This window comes from Antechinus flavipes, chromosome 5 (genome assembly GCF_016432865.1).
Source record: "Antechinus flavipes isolate AdamAnt ecotype Samford, QLD, Australia chromosome 5, AdamAnt_v2, whole genome shotgun sequence".
Classification (NCBI taxonomy): domain Eukaryota; kingdom Metazoa; phylum Chordata; class Mammalia; order Dasyuromorphia; family Dasyuridae; genus Antechinus; species Antechinus flavipes.
Genome location: NC_067402.1, coordinates 240,265,734 through 240,273,055, shown reverse-complemented (window position 1 = coordinate 240,273,055; position 7,322 = coordinate 240,265,734).

The following is a 7,322-nucleotide window of genomic DNA, read 5'->3' as shown; positions in this document are numbered from 1 at the left end:
TCAAATTGTTAGTCTTAAAAATGAAAAGGGAGAATTCGCCACTAACGAAGAGGAAATTAGAGCAATAATTAAGAGTTACTTCACCCAACTTTATGCCAATAAATTTGACAACTTAAATGATATAGAAGAATACCTCCAAAAATATAGCTTGCCCAAACTAACAGAGGAAGAAGTAAATATCCTAAACAGTCCCATGTCAGAAAAAGAAATAGAACAAACTATCAATCAACTCCCTAAGAAAAAATCCCCAGGACCAGATGGATTTACATGTGAATTCTACCCTCTCAGTGCCAGATGCTTTCCTACTCTGGTATATACCAGCACAAAGGTAATTACCAGCCAATGTAGATCATCAGACTATTTTGAAAGCTATGGTATTTGCTATCCTTTTGTTACTAAAAATTCAACAGGCAAGAACAGCATGCAATGAAAAAGGGTGTTCAACTGGAGGGGATCTTGAAGAAAAGAAAAGTCTCTCAAATTAATTTCTGAAAATGCCCTAAGCCTCTACCAGATCCCCTACAATGTTTTCTGTGGATTCTTAGCACTTCTAGTCTAGCAAAGACTAGGCAGTTATCTGCCTACCCCTATGGCAATATTTTCTTTGCAAAAGGATAGTTTCCATGGTTGTATAATTTTGTGCAAATTGACAGCTTTTGTGCTTAGACAGCCTGTACAGAAAGATAACAAGCACAGAACTCCCAAGTTTCATCTGTGGTAAAGTTTGCTAAATTCTCCATTGAAAGTTGGATAGACATGAAGATTTCTTCACAACACTACCAAAAAAACCCACACAAACACACAACAAAAAAATGCATTAAAAAAAAATCATGGCCTAATCTCCAAAATATTCAGGACAATTCACAGAATTTTATTCAATATGATCAATCCTCTCAAAATCAACATGAGGCAGGTAGAATAAAGCTTTTATCCATCATAGTCAGTGCCATGAATACATTATAAAAATTTGGCTAAAAGTCTAGTCTCATCTATAGGCATCTGTCTTGGGGGTCACAAGTAGAAAACAAATGGAATGAAAGATATTTTTCATTCTTATGCTGTTCTCTTCACCATTCCCCACCCTTTTTTGTACCTTGCTTAAGCTATTGATCATCCATGGAATGATTTATCTGTCCACCTTAATCTTTGCTTACAAAAAAGTATCTGACAACTATATTACCTCAGTTTATGCAAGTAACTTAATCCCATTCCTGTATAGTATTATTCACAGCAAACTACATCTTTGCTCTCAGATGAATATTTTTATTGGGTTGGGGTTGTTAAGTTAACCCAAAGGTTACTTATTGCATATTGATATTACAGTAGATACAAAACTTTTGACGGTTCCCAGATTCATAGAGTTCACTTTCCAAGTTTATTTAAATTTCCAAGCTCCCTAGAACAAAAAAGAATGAACAAGGCCAAGAAAGTCAATTTTTGGGTACCTAAATGTTTCAATGGAAGAAGACCCTATATACTTTCCTCTTGAAGTATTGAGTATTACTTGATATTGTTACACTACCTGAGTACAGCTGAAAACAAAGAGGTGAAGAACCACAAAGAAGCAGCTAGGACTGACTCAGGTGCTTTTCAAATAACCAATAAGAAGAGTGGGATGGAGAGGTGGCAGGAGTAGTGCTAGAATAACTGGTCTACATATATATTTTTCTCACACATCTCAAATCACCTAAAAGCAATTCCCTAACATCTATAACATGGAAATGCCACCTTAAAAAGCTAATTACATATGTGCCAGAATTACAAATTATCAGCCGAACATAATCTGGAAGATGATCAGAAAAGGTTTGTCCTGATCAGCATGAGGAGGCTGGTACAGGCAGAGAGGCAGAACACAGAGGCTAGCACACTGAGCAAACCAGGGGCAGGTGTGGTCTCCCAGGTGGAGAATTTGCAGGGGGAACTCTACCACAGGTTGGTTTCTCTGATTTGGTAGCAAAGCAGTAGATCAGCAGAGAAAGTTACACAAACACCAAAAGTAGAGTGTACCCCCCCAAAATGCCAGAATTTAACAAAACCTGGCTACACCCACCCAGCACCAGGACTCAGCATGGACCACAGTACAACTGTGCAGCCACATTTGGCAGCATGGGGCTTTTGCCTAGGGCAGCCACAATTCTGCACAGCGGGGGGCTCTGCCCGGGGTAGTGGAACTTCTGCAATATGACCACTCTTCCCAGGGCAGTGAAACTTCTGCTGCAGGGCTCTTCACAGGGCACTTCAGCAGCTTGGCCTCTTATTGCAACCCGTCTGCAGGACAGCTACTGTCCATCTATCTGTCCCTGTTCTGTAGAGGAAGTTGGTAACCTGCTTGCCATGAAGGCAGAATCTAAGGGCTTTTGAAAAAAAAAAAAAAGAGTAAAAAAGCCAAGTGAACTCTAAATATCGATAGTTCCTATACAGCAAGAGAGCAGGTTTCCGACCCCACAAAGACTAATAGCAGACAGTCTCCAGACAAAACCTCAAAGAGGGATGTAACCTGGTCCCCATCATACAAAACTTTCCTAGAAGAAATTATAAAATATCTTAAAAGACAGTTAGAAGAAAAATGGGGAAAGGAAAAAGAAGCTATGCAAGAGAGTACAAAAAAAAAAAACATAAAACTCATTAAAAGAAAATTTTGATAAAGTGGAAAAAGAAAACAAGTTCCTGAAATATGAATTGGAAAAGGTAAAGACCTCCCAGGGAAATAGAAGTTGTGAATTGGAAAAGATAAAGAAATCCCAGGAAAGTAGGATTTGTGAACTGGAAAAAGAAAATAAATCAGTTTAAAAAAATTAGTGAAATGGAAAAAAAATCCATAGAACAAAACAACTCTTTTAAAAACTCAAATAGACATATACAAAAAGAAGTAAAAAAGCTAATGAAGAAAATAACTCATTAAAAATCAGAACTGAACAAATAGAAATGAATGATTCGTTGAGGCATCAAGAATCAAATAAAATGAAAAAAAAATGAAAAAAATAGAAAAAAATGTTAAATATCTACTTAAAAAAAAAACCAACAAACCTGAAAAATAGATGTAAAAAAGATAATCTAAGGATTATTGGACTTCTTGAAAATTATGATGAAAAAAAGAGCCTAGACACTATTTTACAGAAAATAGAATCAGAAGGTAATATAGGCATTGAAAGAATTCATCGAACACCTTCTGAAAGAGACCCCAAAATAAAAACTTTAAGGAATATTGTGGCTAAATTTCAGAACCATTAGATAAGGAAAAAATATTACAAGCAGCCATGAAAAAAAAATCCAAATACTGAGGACCCACACTAAGGATCACTCAGGATCTAGCTGCTTCCATATTAAAGGATCAAAGGGCCTAAAACAACTCAGAATACAGCCAAGAATAAACTATCCAGCTGAGCTGAGCATTTTCTTCCAGGGAAGAAGATGGACATTCAATGAAACAGGTGAATTCCATTTATTCCTAATGAAAAAACCAGAGCTAAAGAAAAGAAAAATTGACCTCCAAATGTAGGATTAAAAGAAGCATAAAAGTTAAAAATAACTCTTCAGAACAGTACTTCTGTTAAGGGCATACATAAAGAATGCATGTATAATTTGATTTTACTGTTATAATACAAAAAAAAAAAGGAAGTAGAAGTGGAAAGGGGATAGTATCAGAAAAAGGGGAAAAGGGAGATAAAAAGAGGGAAATTAAATTCCATGAAGAAGCAAAGGAAATTTTCTCATATTTGAGGGAATTTAGGGAAGGGGAAGAACATTGTGTGAATCTTACTCTCATCAGATTTGGTTCAAAGAGAAAATATTAGATATATTTGGTTTACAGAGAAACTTCTCTCACCTAATTAAAAAGTAGGAGAGGAAAAAAGAAAAGGAAAAGAGTAATAATGGAAAAGTATAAGAAAGGAGAAGGGACTCAAAGGGGGTGGGAGGGATTCTAAAGAGGGAGAGCTGTGTGAAGCAAGTGGTGCCCATGAGTTTAATACTGGGGAGTGGGGTAAGGAAATTAAGAAAAAAAGCATAATATGGTGACAATAAGATGGCAGGAAATACAGAATTAGTAGTTTTAACTGTAAATGAGAATGGGATGAACTCTCCCATAAAGCGGAGGCAGATAGCAGACTGGATTAAAAGCCAGAATCCTACAATATATTGATTACAGGAAACACATTTAAAACAGGGTAATATATACAGAGTAAAGGTAAAAGGCTGGAGCAGAATCTATTATGCTTCAGGGGAAGTCAAAAAAAGCAGGGATAGCCATCTCTATCTCAGATCAAGCAAAAGCAAAAATTGATCTAATTAAAAAAGATAAGGATATGTGCCAAGTGATATAACATCTAACTTCCTAAAAAAGTTAAGAGTTGCAAGAAGAAATAGAAAGCAAAACTATGATAGTGGGAGATCTCAACTTTGCATTTTCAGAAGTAGATAAAGCAATCCACAAAAAAAAAAAATAAGAAAGAAGTTCAAGAGATAATAGAAAGGTTAGGTATGATAGATCTTTGGAGAAAACTGAATAGAGACAGAAAGGACACTTTCTTCTCAGCAGTTCATGGAACCAATACAAAAATTGACTATATATTAGGACATAAAAACCTCAAAATTAAATGCAGAAAGATAGAAATAGTAAATTCATTTTTTTCAGATCACTATGAGATAAAAACTACATTCAACAAAAAGCTAGGGGTAAACAGACTAAAAAGTAATTGGAAAATAAATGAGACAACATACAAAAATTTGTAATATGCAGCCAAAGCAGTAATAAGGGGAAATTTTATGTAAGCCTCTAAAGATACAAAATTTTCCCTTATTACTGCTACAAAAAGAGCAAATTAAATATCCTCAATCAAATGCTAAACTTAAATTCTAGAATTAAAAGAAGAAATTGATAAAATTGAAAGTAAAAAAAAACACTATTGAATTAATAAATAAAACTAAGAATTGGTTTTATGAAAAAACTAACAAAATAGATGAACCCTTAGTAAATTTGATTAGAAAAAGGAAAGAGGAAAATCAAATTGTTAGTCTTAAAAATGAAAAGGGAGAGCTCTCCACCAATGAAGAGGAAATTGGAACAATAATTAGGCATTACTTTGCCCAACATTATGCCAATAAATTTGATAACCTAAGTGAAATGGATAACTACCTTCAAAAATATAGGCTTTGCAGATTAACAGAGGAGGAAATAATTTCCTTAAATAATCCCATTTTAGCAAAAAATAGAACAAGCTATTAATCAACTTTATAAGAAAATATCCCGAGGACCAGATGGATTTACATGTGAATTCTACCAAACATTTAAAGAACAATTAACTCCAATGCTATATAAACTATTTGAAAAAAATAGGGATTGAAGGAGTCCTACCAAACTCCTTTTATGACACAGACATGGTACTGATACCTAAACCAGGTAGGTTGAAAACAGAGAAAGAAAATTATAGACCAATCTCCCTAATGAATATTGATGCTAAAACCTTGAATTAAAAAAAACAAAAAGATTACAGAAAATCATCCCCAGGATAATACACCATGACAAAGTAGGATTTATGCAAGGAATGCAGGGCTGGTATAATATTAAGAAAACTATTAGCATAATTGACCATATCATTAACCAAATTACCAAAAATCATATGATCATCTCAATAGATGCAGAAAAAGCATTTAATAAAATCCAACACCCATTCCTATTAAAACCAGTTGAAAGTATAGGAATAAATGGACTTTCTCTTAAAATAGTCAGTAGCATTTATTTAAAACCATTAGTAAGCATCATATGGAATGGGGATAAACTGGAACTATTCCCAATAAAATCAGGAATGAAACAATGTTGCCCACTATCACCATTACTATTCAATATTGTATTAGAACTGCTAGCTTCAGCAATAAAAGATGAAAAAGAGATTAAAGGAATTAGAGCAGGTAATGAGAAAACCAAATTATCACTCTTTGTTGATGATATGATGGTATACTTAGAATAATCCACACCTTTAGCAAAGTTGCAGGATACAAAATAAACCAACATAAGTTATCAACATTTTTATATATCACTAACAAAATCCAACAGTTAAGAGTTACAAAATTCCATTTAAAGTAACTACCAATAGTATAAAATATTTAGGAATCTATCTGCCAAGGGAAAATCAGAAACTATATGAGCAAAACTACAATACACTTTCTACACAAAGTCGGATCTAAACAATTGGAAAAATATTAAATGCTCTTGGATAGGTCAAGCAAATATAATAAAGATGATAATACTACCTAAACTAATCTATTTATTTAGCACTCTACAAATCAGACTCCAAAAAAACTATTTTAATGACCTAGACTAAATAACAACAAAGTTGTCAAAGTTCAAAGTTCAAAGGTCAAGAATTTCAAGGGAATTAATGGGAAAAAAAAATCAAATGAAGGTGGCCTAGCTGTACCAGATCTAAAAATATGTTATGAAACATAAGCGAGTGCAAGGGATAATGTTGTAAAAAATTACCCTGGCATGGATTCTGAGCTGGAAAATGAAAGGATGTCCATCAATTGGAGAATGGCTGAATAAATTGTGGTATATGAATATTATGAAATATTATTGTTCTGTAAGAAATGACCAACAGGATGATTTCAAAAAGGCCTGGAGAGACTTACATGAACTGATGCTAAGTGAAACGAGCAGAACCAGGAGATCATGATATACCTCAACAACGATACTGTTTGAGGATGTATTCTGATGGAAGTGGATCTCTTCGATAAAGAGAGCTTTACTTGATCAAAGAAGGACAGAAGCAGCTACACCCAAAGAAAGAATGTTGGGAAACGAATATAAACTGCTTGCATTTTTGTTTTTCTTCCCACGTTATTTCTACCTTCTGAATTCAATTCTCCCTGTGCAACAAGAAAACTGTTCCATTCTGCACACATATATTGTATCTAGGATATACTGCAACCCATTCAACATGTAAAGGACTCTTGCCATCTGGAGGAAGGGGTGGAGGGAGGGAGGGGAAAAATCGGAACAGAAGTGAATGCAAGGAATAATGCTGTAAAAAATTTAATTAGGAAAAAGGGAAAGAACTTACATGCCTGAAAATAACTGTAGCAGCTCTCTTTGTGCTGTAAGTGAACTAATAATGATGCCTGTCAACTGGAGAATGATAACTACACAAATGCTGCAGTGGTATAAAAAATGATGAGCTTATTGATTTTATGAGATTTTATAATATCCAGGAAAGAGTTGATGAAATAATGAAGAGTGAAATGAGTAGAACTGACAGAACTTATATAGAGTAACACCATATTGTTCAAAGAACTTTGATATTTTGAGTATGATAAATACATAAATC